Source organism: Phycodurus eques, chromosome 16, assembly GCF_024500275.1.
Source record: "Phycodurus eques isolate BA_2022a chromosome 16, UOR_Pequ_1.1, whole genome shotgun sequence".
Classification (NCBI taxonomy): domain Eukaryota; kingdom Metazoa; phylum Chordata; class Actinopteri; order Syngnathiformes; family Syngnathidae; genus Phycodurus; species Phycodurus eques.
This window is the reverse complement of record NC_084540.1, coordinates 8,117,238-8,131,620: the sequence shown is the minus strand read 5'-3', so window position 1 is coordinate 8,131,620 and position 14,383 is coordinate 8,117,238. Positions and strand designations below refer to the sequence as shown.

Sequence of the window (14,383 nt, the reverse complement as noted above, 5' to 3'; positions counted from 1 at the left end):
ATTACCATGGCATACTGTATTTTTGATTGACAGTGACTCGAGATGATATTTGCAAAATAGGTTACTGTGAACATGAAGTTTATCAGCAACAAGCAGTAGCAGACAATAGGTCAATTAAATTAAAAAAACAAAAAAACAAAGGCTTTATTTTAATTTGATCATTTGTTCGACTCAGAGTGTCCAGTTTTCTTATAGTGAGGGCTCCTAACCCTCTTCCCCTAGGAAAACCACTTCATTTTGACCGTTACCACAACCATGATCTGAGACCTGGCTCTTCTCTCCAGTCTCAAGATGGTGATTAGCTCTCGAATGCAGGGATCAGCGTGCTGCTCTTCTTTGATGTCGAGAGAAGGGATGACTGGCAGATGGTAAAGGTCTTCAGCGCTGTAACTGTCAGGAATGGTGTCAGCTGAGATCAACATGGACTCAATAAGTGTGAGACCAATCTGACCTCTGTCATCTGGCAGGGTGACTTTGGCCAGACGACTTTGGCAGATTGTGTTAACCATTTCCTCTGAGATGGCATTGAAGTCGGCTGTATGCTGGGAGATGTACTAGTGGATGAATTCACGGTCTCTTGGAGATTCATCACTGAAACACAGATGAGGACGTCGTGAAAGAGCATCGTAATTTTGCTTGCTGGCCCGATACAGCGGCTTAAAGGAATAAGTGGACAAGGTAGCTAACCAGTGATGTCCTGTGCATTCAACTTTGCTGAACTGAGGATGTAGGTCAGCGGGTTGCTGTCTGTAACCACTGTGAAATCTGCTCTGTACAAGTAGTCTTGGAATTTCTCTGTCACGCTTCATTTAAGGGCAAGAAATTTAAGGTTGTGGGCTGGGTAATGTCTCACACTTTGTGATAGTCCCCGGCTGGCGTAGACTACCACTCGCGGTTTGCCCTCTTGTTCCTGGTAAAGTGCAGGTCCTAGCCCACTCACGCTGGCATCGGTGTGAAAGATGTACGGACGGGAGGGATCTGCAAACCCTCGCGCTGGAGCAGTTGTTCACTTCTCTATCAGTGCCTAGAAGGCATGCTGGCAGCTGGTACTCCATCATTCTCCAAAAGACTGGTTTGGATGGTAAAATGGTCTTTTCTTGGACTTTTGATTCTTTGATTTTTGGGCAGGTGTGTACCCACGAGTCAGGTCATTGAGTGGCTTGGCTATGACAGAGTAATCTTTAATAAATTGGCGGTAATATCCCGCAAAGCCAGGAAGGACCTCAGTTGTCTGTGTTGTGGGAATTGGGCAGGTTTTTATAGTTTCGATCTTTTCTGTCTCCATCTGTTTGAACAGTGTTTTCGGACACTAAGTGGCCCAGGTAGCAAACTTATGTGCGACATTTCTCAGGTGACAACTTCAGCCCATATTCGTATAACTGGTTCAGAATTCTCATGCGCTCACGCTCGTGCTCCTCCATGGTGGCAGAAAATATGATCATCATCCAGGAACACAAGCACTTATTTCAGATGAAGATCAACCATACGTTCCATCAAGCGTTGGAATAAACTTGGTGCATTAGTGACACCTTGGGGCATCCGATTAAACTATCAAAAACTGAGAGGAGTTACAAAGGCGGTCTTTGGCTTATCTTCGTCAGACATCTCAATCTTATAACCAGACTTGAGATCAAGGACAGAATCATTTAGAATCGGAAAGGCATGGGAATGATTCTTCCAGCTGGAGATTAAGTTTTCGATAATCGATGCACAATCTGAATCATGGGCTCTGGGTTGGAATCTGGATTGTTCACCAAGATATTGTTCATAAAGTGGCTCCAATGTGTTAATGCCGACATGAATAGTTGCTGGTATGTCAGAGTGTGCATCTCGAACCACAAGAGAAAGTGTCGATATGTCACAGCCTTCGCCAACAAAGTCTTTGGAAAACTTGACCGAAATTTCAATGTAGCCAAGGTAAGGGACGTTCTGACCTGCAGCACCTTCAACATGCAGCAGATCATGGAGTGGTTGTATTGATTGTTCGTGGAGGTTTCTGTTATAAAAGGACACAGGTATTGTAGTCACCTGTAATCCAGTGTCGAGCAGGAACTGGTAGGTGTGACCTGCAATAGTGACGTCTGCTGTGCACCTTGACTCAATCAGTCCACAAGGCAGCTTTGTCATTAGACCTGGATTTACCGGCTGTAGGTCTGCACAGTGAAGAGTTTCCTTCCTCTTCTCTGCGGAACATTGTGGGTCCTGCACAGCTCCTGTGTGTCCCACGACAGGAACTGAGTCTCGTTTAAAGGTTCTTGAGAAGATGCATTATGCTGCTGCCATTCTTGTTTTCTTTCATTGAACAATTGTGCTTTGAGTTCACAAGCACTTGGTTTGGACTGTTCCCACATTGTGGTTTTATGTGTCCGCCTTCACCACAGCGAAAAAAAAAATCAAGCTTTGGACTGGAAGGTGGCATATTTAAAGCTGTTCTGGATTTCTGGTGTGACTTTGGGATTAAGCCTTTCGGAGCACAGGACTGATGAGACCGGGAGGTTGTCAATGCAGCCAGCTGTTTCTGTATATCTGCGATTTGTTTTGTGAGAGTGGACAGAACAACACAAACTCAATTCTCCTCTTCAACTGCCAACTGAGACTGCACAGACTGTTCCCAGATGTAGTTTCATCCGTTGAGTTTTGCTGGCTACACTGTCTTCCTCTCTTTTCAGAAACAGTTTGGCAAATGAAGGTGGGTTTGTTTTGTGTTGTTTCAGCTAGAGCTCCGAAATGAGGGTGTTATCCCAGCATCCTCTGCAAAATTGGCTCAGCAGGTGCCTGTTCACTTCACTGGGTTTGACTCCTCACGCTTCACAGAAAGACTGAGTACTTGTAGTCTTTGTCATTAAGTGAAGGACTTCTCGCCAGCATCCTGCAGTGTCCGTAAATTTCACATGCAGTTCCTCCCCGTCCTGTACTGTCCCATAATCTCAGTAGAGATGCTGGATGTATGGATGTACGTTTCAGCAGGTAGACCCGGACTGATATGTCGCACGATATCAACAGCAAGTGGCAGCAAGCTGCCCAGGATCTGTCTCTATCTTTTGAAGATCAGATACAGCTGGGTCTTTGTGGATGTTATCCACAGCAGAGGGCCATGTATCGGAATTCACTGAATTCTGTGGTCGGGGTGTGTTTCCAGAGAGCATGCGTAATCTGTGTGATGAGCGTACATTAATATTATCACTCTTTACAATGTGTTCGACAACATACCTCTGCACCTCTGGATTTAAATCAGCAGCAGACATGTTAATGTTAAGTGCAGGATGTGCAGCAGGCAGTGGAGAAAAAGCAGCCTAGTTGTGGATTGGTGGGGCGTTGGCCATTTTAATTTCAGGTCTAGCAGCCTTTTCCTCTGCGGTGCCTTCTGCCTTAGCAGGTCGTAACATCATCATTGATTAGGGCCATTAGTTCATGCAATACTTCAGTAAAATCTTGACCACATAATTTAGTCACTTTCTTTAGATCTGCTAAATAATTATTTGTCTTAGGGCACTCAATGTTCACAGCATAAACAGTAGATACGTTTTTAATGCAGTGTTCGTCATTTGCAGGTTTAAATTTATTCAATATTTGATCCAATAAATTAAATTCCAAAACGGTTTTAAATTCAACAACAAGCATATCATAGTATTTGCTCCCAAGTGCTGAATGCTCAATTCCTCCATCCATCCATCCATCCATCCATTTTCTGAGCCGCTTCTCCTCACTAGGGTCGCGGGGGTGCTGGAGCCTATCCCAGCTGTCATCGGGCAGGAGGCGGGGTACACCCTGAACTGGTTGCCAGCCAATTGCAGGGCACATACAAACAAACAACCATTCGCACTCACAGTCACACCTACGGGCAATTTAGAGTCTCCAATTAATGCATGTTTTTGGGATGTGGGAGGAAACCGGAATGCCCGGAGAAAACCCACGCAGGCACGGGGAGAACATGCAAACTCCACACAGGCGGGGCCGGGGATTGAACCCCGGTCCTCAGAACTATGAGGCTGACGCTCTAACCAGTCTTCCACTGTGCCGCCCAATTGCTCCATATTGTAGCAAAATGTCTTCCACCTCTTCGATTTTACATTTTGGGTTGCCACTCACTATCACCGCGGCGTTTGCTATTTTAAGTCGGCGAGTATTAAAGGGTTTTGGACGAGGACAGTTGATCTAGTGTGTGGCTCTGGTAAGTACGTGTACCAGTAAAAATTACACTGAGAACAAATTTGACTTTTTAGCGGCTGGCGCCTTATTATTTTGTAGTGCAAAAGTGAACAAAATATTAAGTAAGTAGGAACTGCACTTCATCTTAATTCACCATTTGTTTTACACAAATAATTGTGTAAAACGAACAACCAAAGTTCCTTCTGATCTTCTCTGTACTTCTCCATCAACACCCTCTGAACTTCAACTTCAGTCAGTCATCAATTTCACCGTAGTGGAAGGAGCGGGTCACTGAGAAACTCAACAGCTTATCAGAGGTATTTTCTGAGCACGACCTGGATTTTGGATGCACATCTGTAGTCAAACACAACATCCCACTACACGACAGTACTGGCTGCTACATCCCCTACCTAACCGCAGGAGGATGTTGTTGAGCAGAAGTTCAGGCTCTTGGGCTTAGCATTCCATTGGTAGCGTTTTTTTCTTCTGTACCCAACAGGACACACCTGGCCAATATCCATGCAATACACTGCCTACAGCAGCATCGGTGATGGTGGTTAACAATCTCTGTTAGCACCTCCCCCCCAAACGATGTCTTATTTTTGATTGAGGTTACTTGTGAGTATGTATGTGAGTTACACTTACCTCACTTTGGACTATTGACCCCAAGTATTTAAAGTCCTCCACCCTCGCTATCTCTTCTCCCCGTATGCTCACTCTACCCCTTTCACCTCTCTCATTCTTGCACATATGTTCTCTTACTTCGGCTAATCTTCATTCCTCTCCTTTCCAGTGCATGCCTCCACCTTTCAAACTGTTCCTCCACCTGCTTCCTGCTCTCACTATAGATCACAATGTCATCTGTGAACATCATGGTGCACAGGGATTCCAGTCTAACCTAATCTGTCAGCCTATCTATAACCACTGCAAACAGGAAGGAGCTCAGGGCTGATCCTGATGCAGTACCACCTCCACCATAAACTCCTCTGTCACACTGACAGCACACCTCACCGTTGTTCTGCTGACCTCATACATGTCCTGAACTATTCTGAGATACTTCTCTGCCACTCCAGACTTCCGCATGAAGTACCACAGTTCCTCTCTAGGTACTCTGTCATAGGCTTTCTCTAGATCTACAGACAAAATGTACCTCCTTCTGATCTTCTCTCTCCATTAACACCCTCAAGGGAAATAATGCATCTGTGGTACTCTAGGCATGGAACCTTACTGTTGTTCGCAAATACTCACTTCTGTCCTGAGTTGCGCCTCCAGTTCTCTTTTCCATAACTTCATTGTGTGGTTTATCAACTTTATTCCTCCATAGTTCCCACAGCTCTGCACATCACCCTTGTTCTTAAAAATGGGCACCAGCACATATTTCCTCAATTCCTCAGGCATCTTCTCACCCAATAGAATTCTGTTGAATAAGCTGGTCAAAAACTCTACAGCCACCTGCTCCGAGATCCTCCTCATCTCCTTGATGTTTCCATACCTCCACAGGTATTTCATCAGGACCAACCTCTTCTAGTCTTCCTTCTCTCTCATTTTCCTCATTCACCAACTCCTCAAAGTATTCTTTCAATCTATCCAGCACACTACTGGCACCAGTCAACACATTTCCATCTCTATCATGAATCACCCTAACCTGCTGCATATCCTTCCCATCTCTATCCCTCTGTCTGGCCAACCTGTATAGATCTTCTTCCATCCATCCATTCTCAATACCGCTTATCCTGTTCAGGGTCGTGGGATGCTGGAGCCTATCGTAGTCGACTTCGGGCGAAAGGTGGACTACACCCATAACTGGTCGCCAGTCAGTCGGACAACCATTCACAATCACTTTCCCACAGTCACTGAGCGGGAACTGAACCCAAGCTGCCTGCACCGAAGTCAGGGGAATGTACCACTACACTATCAGTATAGATCTTTTTCTCCTTCTTTAGTATCCAACCTGGCATACATGGCATCATATGCCGCGTTTAGCCTTTGCCACCTCTATCTTCGCTTTACGTCGCATCTCCATGTATCCCTTTTGCCTCTCCTCAGTCCTCTGTGTCCCACTTCTTAGCTAACCTCTTTCCCTGTACTTTGAGGTTCCACCACCGAGTCTCCTTCTCCCCTTTCCTACCAGAAGATATACCAAGTACTCTCCTGCCTGTCTCTCTGATCGCCTTGGCTGTAGTGGTCCAGTTTTGCTGGAAGCTGTCTCACCTCTTCTCGAAAAGCTGCACGACACTCTTCCTTTCTCAGCTTCCACCACATGGTTCTCTGTTCTTCATTTGTCTTCGTAATCTTTTTCCCCACCACCAGAGTTATCTTATACATCACCATCCTATGCTGTCTAGCCACAATCTCCCCTACCACTACCTTACAATCAGTAACCTCCTTCTTACATCGTCTGCACAAAATGTAATCCAACCGCGTGCTTCTACCGCCGCCCTGGTAAGTCACCCTATGTTTCTGCCTTTTCTGGAAGAAAGTGTTCACTACAGCCATTTCTATCCTTTTTGTAAAGTCTACCACCATCTGTCCCTCCCAGGTTCCTTTCCTGGATGCTGAACTTACCCATCAGTTCTTCATCACCGCTGTTTCCATCACCAACATGTCCATTACAATCTGCACCAATCACGACTCTTTCTCTGTCTGTGATGCTAAGAACTACTTCGTCTAGCTCCTTCCAGAATTTCTCTTTCACCTCTAGGTCACAACCTACCCGTGGGGCATAGCCACAATTACATTATACATAACACCCTCAATTTCAAGTTTCAGCTTCATCACTGGATCTGATACTTTTGTCACCTCCAAGGCAGTCTTCGCTAACTCTTCCTTTAAACAAATACAGCGACTGAAATAAGTGTTTAAAAAATATTTAAGTATGCCTATCTTCTCTCGATCTGTCATATGTATCTGCATATGTTTTCGGGCTGTTGCTGACTTACACGGACTTTCATCTCCCACCACAGATTTTCAATTGGGTTGAGGTCTGGAGACTGGGTAGGCCACTCCAGGACCTTGAAAAGGTTCTTACGGGGCCACTCCTTAGTTGCCCGGGCTGTGTGTTTGTGTTCATTGTCATGCTGGAAGACCCATCTACGTTCCATCTTCAATGCTCTTACGGAGGGAAGGAGGTTTTTGCCCAAAATCTCACAATACATGGCTCCATTCATCCTCGCCTTATTATGGATCAGCCGTCCTCTCCCCTTTGCAGAAAAGCAGCCCAAAGCATGATGTTTCCACCCCATCCCTCACAGTAGGTGTGGTGTTCTTGGAATGCCAGTCATTATTCCTCTTCCTCTAAACATAGCGAGTGGAGTTTATACCATAAAGTTCTATTTTTGTCTCATCTGACCACATGAATTTCTCCCAATCCTCCTCTGGATCATCCAGACGGTCACTGGTAAACTTTAGACTGGCCTGGACATGTGCTGGCTCAAGCAGGGGGACCTTTTGGGCCCTGCAGGATTTGAATCCATGATGACATAGTCTTACTAATGGTAACATGATTGTGGTCCCAGCTCTCTTCGGGTCATTGACCAAGTCCCACTGCGTAGTTTTGGGCTGATTCCTCAGCATTGTCAAGAGAATTAATACCCATAAGGTGAGATTTTGCATTGAGTCCCAGGTTGAGGGAGATTGTCAATCATCTTGTATTTCTTCCATCATTTAATAATTATGCCAACAGTTGATCTCTTCACACCAAGCTGCTTCCCTATTGCAGAGTAGCTCATCCCAGCCTTGTGCAGAACTGCACACCTTTGAGGGTGTGGAGAAGTGTCTTTTATACAGATGGAGTTAAAACAGGTGCCATTAATGCAAACGTGTGGAGAATAGAAGAGCTTCTTAAAGATGAACTAAAATGTCTATGAGAGCCAGAATTATTGCTGGTTGGTAGGTGTCCTCATATTTATTTTTGGTACTCCAGCGAACCACAGTGAGAGCCTTTATCCACAAATGGTGAAAACAGAACAGTGGTGAACCTTCCCAGGAGTGACCCACGAAACAAAATTACCCCAAGAGCGCAGCGACGACTCATCCAAGTGGTCACAAAAGACCCAACCACAACAACATCCAAAGAACTGCAGGGCTCACTTGCCTCAGTTAAGGTCAATGTTCATAACTCCACCATAAGCAAGAGACTTGACAAAAATGGCTTGCATGGCAGAATTCCAAGACGAAAACCACTGCTGAGCAAAAAGAACATGAAGGCTTGTCTCAATTTTGTCAGAAGACATCTTGATGAAGTCTTTTGGGAAAATACTCTGTGGTCTGACGAGACAAAAGTTGAACTTTTTGGATGGTGTGTGTATATCTGGTGTAAAAGTAACACCGCATTTCAGAGAAAGAACACACCATACCAACAGTAAAAATGGTGGTGGAAGTGTGATGGTCTGGGGCTTTTTTGCAGCTTCAGGACCTGGTACACTTGCTGTAATAAATGGAACCATTAATTCTGCTGTCTACCAAAAAACCCTGAAGGAGAATTACCGGCCATCTGTTCGTGACCTCAAGCTGAAACGACCTTGGGTTCTGCAGCAGGACAATGATCCAAAACACACTAGTAAGTCCAAATGGCAAGACTTTGGAGTTGCCTAGTCAAAGTCCTGACCTGAATCCTATTAAGATGCTCTGGCATGACCTTAAAAAAGGCTTTTCATTCTCAAAAATCCTTCAATTTGGCTGAATTACAACAATTCAGCAAAGATAAGTGGGCCAAAAGTCCTCCACAGCGCTATAAGAGATTCAAATGCTTGATTGCAGTTGTTGCTGCTAAGGGTGGCCCAACCAGTTATTAGGTTTGGGGGCAATCACTTTTTCACACAGGGCATTGCATGTTTTTCTCCCTTAATAATAAAAAAATATTAAAAACAGCATTTTGTGTTTACTTGTTTTGTCTTTGACTACAATCAAAAATTGTTTGATGATCTGAAACATGTAAGTGTGACAAACATGCAAAAAATTAACAAATCAGGAAGGGGGCTAACACTTTTTCACACCATTGTTTTGTGTAAATGACACTTGGCTGGTCCAATCACGTTACTTAGAAGCTTGAACACACTGACTTCAGATGATCAATTTTCCCCGCCATGCGAGCAGTACACTGTGAAATGAATCTCGAGGAAGCAGAAACACTGCATGCGTGTGTGAGCTCCATGCCGCTTCCGAAGAGAGGCATATTTACCAATCCATGTAGAAAAATCCCAGATATGTTCGTAATACAGCTGCCACCGCCTCTTAAAGTGTTCCCCATAGTCCAGAGTCAGCTGTGCCTGAAAAGCAGGTGGAATGGCAGCAAAGAGGAGGAACAGGCAGTGACAGGACAGTGACAGCCAGGAAGCGTCTCCAAGGGGGAAGCTGATGAAATGGTAATTCTTCTAAGCAGTGGGTTCATGGACAGGCTCTTACTGTATGTCTGTAAAATACTGTATCTGGCTCTAAACTCTTTGTATTCAAGAGCTTCTAGGCCAGTGCTTCTCGAACATTTTACCTACTCCAATACTACCTCAAAAAATACTTGGAACCCCAAGTACAACCATAATAACCAGCATTAAAATAGTGTAGCGTGCCCAAGTGTTCATAAAAAACATGGCATTTTATTCCTAAAAAAGTATATTTCACATTTTTTTTAGCCACAGTAGACATAGGCATGGTTTGAACATTAACACTGCGCTTCAATATAGAAAATAAAAATCTGGAGTTTGTGATTCAATGAAATGAATTAAATCCAATGAAATCCAAAATGTACTGTAACTAGAGTTGGGCATTGAGAATCGAGACCTGATTCGAACCAGGACTAACATTCCGATTCTCCCGGAATCGTTCAAATTCAAATTTTCAGTTCTTAGTTTCGATGCCTACAATCTGCCGACACTGAATAAGAAAGTGGCGAAAACCAACGAAGAAGCAGCGAAAACCAACGAAGAACGCATACGAATACGTGCTTGTGGCCAACAGTGGCGGCAAAAAAAAGTGTGTCTTTGTTAAAATACAGTGGGGCAAAAAAGTATTTAGTTAGCCAATTGTGCAAGTTCTCCCACTCAAAAAGACTAGAGCGGTCTGTAATTTTCATCATAGGTATACCTCACCTAAGAGACAAAATTCGAAAAAAAATCCAGAAAATCACAGTCTGATTTTTTTTTTAAAGAATTTATTAGCAAATTATGGTGGAAAATAAGTATTGGGTCACCGACAGACAAGCAATATTTCTGGCTCTCACAGACCTTAACGTCTTTAAGAGTCTCCTCTGTCCTCCACTCGTTACCTGTACTAAGGGTCCCTTTTTGAACCTGTTATCAGTATAAAAGACGCCTGTCCACAACCTCAAACAGTCACACTCCAAAATCCACTATGGCCAACACCAAAGAGCTGTCAAAGGACACCAGAAACAAAATTGTAGACCTGCACCAGGCTGGGAAGACTGAATCTGTAATAGGTAAGCAGCTTTGTGTGAAGAAATCAATTGTGGGAGCAATTACTAGAAAATGGAAGACATAAAAGACCACTTATAATCTCCCTTGATCTGGGGCTCCACGCAAGATCTCACCCAGTGGGGTCAAAATGATCACAAGAACGGTGAGCAAAAATCCCAGAACCACACGGGGGGACCTAGTGACTGAGCTGCAAAGAACTGGGAACAAAGGCTAGCATCAGTAACACACTGCGCCCCCAGGGACTCAAATCCTGCAGTGCCAGACGTGTCCCCCTGCTTAAACCAGTACGTGTCCAGGCCCGTCTTAAGTTTGCGAGAGAGCATTTGGATGATCCAGAAGAGGATTGCGAGAATGTCATATGGTCAGATGAAACCAAAATAGAATGTTTTGGTAAAAACTCAACTTGTCGTATTTGGGGGCGAAAGAATGCTGAGTTGCATCCAAAGAACACCATACCTACCCTGTGAAGCATGGGGGTGGAAACATCATGCTTCGGGGCTGTTTTTCTGCAAAGGGACCAGGAAGACTGATCAATGTAAAGGAAACAATGAATGGGGCCATGTATCGTGAGATTTTGAGTGAAAACCTCCTTCCATCAGCAAAGACATTGAAAATGAAACGTGGCTAGGTCTTTCAGCATGACAATGATCCCAAACACACCACCCGGTTAATGAAGGAGTGGTTTCGTAAGAAGCATTTCAAGGTCCTGGATTGGCCTAGCCAATCTCCAGATCTCAACCCCATAGAAAATCTTTGGAGCGAGATGAAAGTCTGTGTTGCCCAGCAACAGCCCCAAAACATCACTGCCCGAGAGGTGATCTGCATGGAGGAATGGGCCAAAATACCAGCAACAGTGTGTAAAAACCTTGTGGACTTACAGAAAACGTTTGACCTCTGTCATTGTCAACAAAGGGTAGATAACAAAGTATAGATATGAACATTTGTTATTGACCAAATAGTTATTTTCCACCATAATTTGCGAATAAATTCTTTAAAAATGGTCCTCAGTCGGAAAAGGGTGGCATGCCCTCTACAGGTCGGGGATGAGATCCTGCCCCAAGTGGAGGAGTTCAAGTATCTTAGGGTCTTCTTCACGAGTGAGGGAAGAATGGAACGGGAGATCGACAGGCGGATCGGTGCAGCTTCTGCAGTGATGCGGACTTTGTATCGGTCCGTTGTGGTAAAGAAGGAGCTAAACCGAAAGGCGAAGCTCTCAATTTACCGGTCGATCTACGTTCCTACCCTCACCTATGGTAACGAGCTGTGGGTCGTAACCGAAAGAACAAGATCCCGGATACAAGCGGCCGAAATTAGTTTCCTCCGCAGGGTGTCTGGGCTCTCCCTTAGAGATAGGGTGAGAAGCTCGGTCATCCGGGAGGATCTCAGAGTAGAGTCGCTGCTCCTCCACATCGAGAGGAGCCAGATGAGGTGGCTGGGGCATCTGATTCGGATGCCTCCCGGACGCCTCCCTGGTGAGGTGTTCCGGCCACGTCCCACCGGAAGGAGACCCCGGGGACGACCCAGGACACACTGGAGAGACTACGTCCTTTGGCTGGCCTGGGAACGCCTCGGGATCCCCTCGGAAGAGCTGGATGAAGTGGCTGGGGAGAGGGAAGTCTTGGCGTCCCTGCTAAAGCTACTGCCCCCGCGACCCGACCCGGATAAGCGGTAGAAAATGGATGGATGGATGGATTCTTTGAAAAACATTTTTTTTCCTCATTTTGTATACCTCTGTGATGAAAATTACAGGCCTCTCTCATCTTTTTAAATGGAAGAACTTACACATTTGGTGGCTGACGAAATAATTTTTTTGCTCCACTGTATATACCCTTTCTGTTAGTTCCAGAATTGAACACTTGTTTACTCTTGCTGTGGCGCAATGCAGGCAGAGAATGGGACTGACGTATTTCCAGGTCACAGATATCCAGTATGACGAGATCCAATTCCAAAAGACGTGCCTCCCGTGTCTATGTGGCCGCCATGTTGAATGAGGGGCATTGATGTGACGGCCATGTGACGACGGTTATATTTTTTGAGAGAGCAGTATGGCTGCGGCGTTAATTTTGAGGAGTACAAAACACAAGTCTTTGGAGTCAGGAACATGCTATTTTCGGTACAGTGACAGTTTTTTTTGTCAAGCAGTTAGCCTTTTACAACGGATTTGGAACTAGCAAGCACATTAATTCCTCGTGGCTCATGAAAGTGACTCGCCTATGATGAGTACTGTACATCAACAATGTAGCCATGACCATGCCTGGTAAGTTTGGATAAAATGTGAAAATTTAAATCTTTCACAAAGTTTTTAAAAATATTTATTTGCAATAACTTTGTACTGTACTGGGCGTTTTAGGCCACGAAAAAAACCCTACAAATCAATTTTGTACTGTACGGTAATATGGGTGGGTGCACATGGCCTAAAAAAAAGTGGTTCAATGTAACGGATAATCGGATAAATCATATCTCCTGCATCCTCCTCTCGAACACCAACTGCCCTCATGTCTTCCCTCACGACATCCATCAACCATCTCTTTGGTCTTCCTCTAGCGCTCTTGCCTGGCAGCTCCATCCTCATCATACTTCTACCAATATACTTACTATTTCTCCTCTGGACATGTCCAAACCATCAAAGTCTGCTCTCTCTAACTTTGTCTTCAAATCATCGAATCTTGGCTGTCCCTCTGATGAGCTCATTTCTAATTTTATCCAACCTGGTAACTCTGAGAGCGAACCTCAACATCTTGAGTCATTGCTGCAATCCAGAGGCACTGTCCCCGATGTCCACGCGATGTTGCAGAGGCGTGTCAACCAGGACAACCCTACAACATCCAGAGCCTTGAGGAACTCCGGGCAAATCTCATCCACCCCCTGGGGCCCTGCCACCGAGGAGCTTTTTAACCACCTCGGTGACCTCAACCCCAGAGATAGGAGAGCCCGCCTCAGAGAACCCAGACTCTGCTCCCTCATGGGAAGGCGTGTCGGTGGAATTGAGGAGGTCTTCGAAGTATTCTCCCCACCGGCTCACAACGTCCCGAGTCGAGGTCAGCAGCGCCCCGTCCCCACTATACAGTGTTGATGGTGCACTGCTTTCCCCTCCTGAGACGTCGGATGGTGGACCAGAATTTCCTCGAAGCCGTCCGGAAGTCTCTCTCCATGGCCTCACCGAACTCCTCCCATACCCGAGTTTTTGCTTCAGCGACCACCAGAGCTGCATTCCGCTTGGCCAGCCGGTACCCATCAGCTGCCTCAGGAGTCCCACAGGCCAAAAAGGCCCGATAGGACTCCTTCTTCAGCTTGACGGCATCCCTCACCATTGGTGTCCACCAACGGGTTCGGGGATTGCCGCCACGACAGGCACCAACCACCTTACGGCCACAGCTCCGGTCGGCCGCCTCAGCAATGGAGACGCGGAACATGGTCCACTCGCACTCGATGTCCCCCGCCTCCCCCGGAACATGAGCAAAGTTCTGTCGGAGGTGGGAATTGAAACTCCTTCTGACAGGGGATTCCGCCAGACGTTCCCAGCAGACCCTCACAATACGTTTGGGCCTGCCACGTCGGACCGGCATCTTCCCCCACCATCGGAGCCAACTCACCGCCAGGTGGTGATCAGTTGACAGCTCCGCCCCTCTCTTTACCCGAGTGTCCAAGACCGATGACACGACCACAAAGTCGATCATCGAACTGCGACCTAGGGTGTCCTGGTGCCAAGTGCACGTGTGGACACCCCTATGCTTGAACATGGTGTTCGTTATGGACAATCCGTGACGAGGACAGAAGTCCAATAACAGAACACCGCTCGGGTTCTG

The 14,383-nt window shown here is 45.8% G+C and overlaps 1 protein-coding gene across 6 annotated transcripts in view; it reads left to right on the top strand.

Annotated features, from left to right (window-relative positions):
- The window catches only part of carm1 (coactivator-associated arginine methyltransferase 1), a 167,508-nt gene that overhangs the window by 45,040 nt on the left and 108,085 nt on the right, over positions 1-14,383 (top strand). The window lies entirely within an intron of this gene.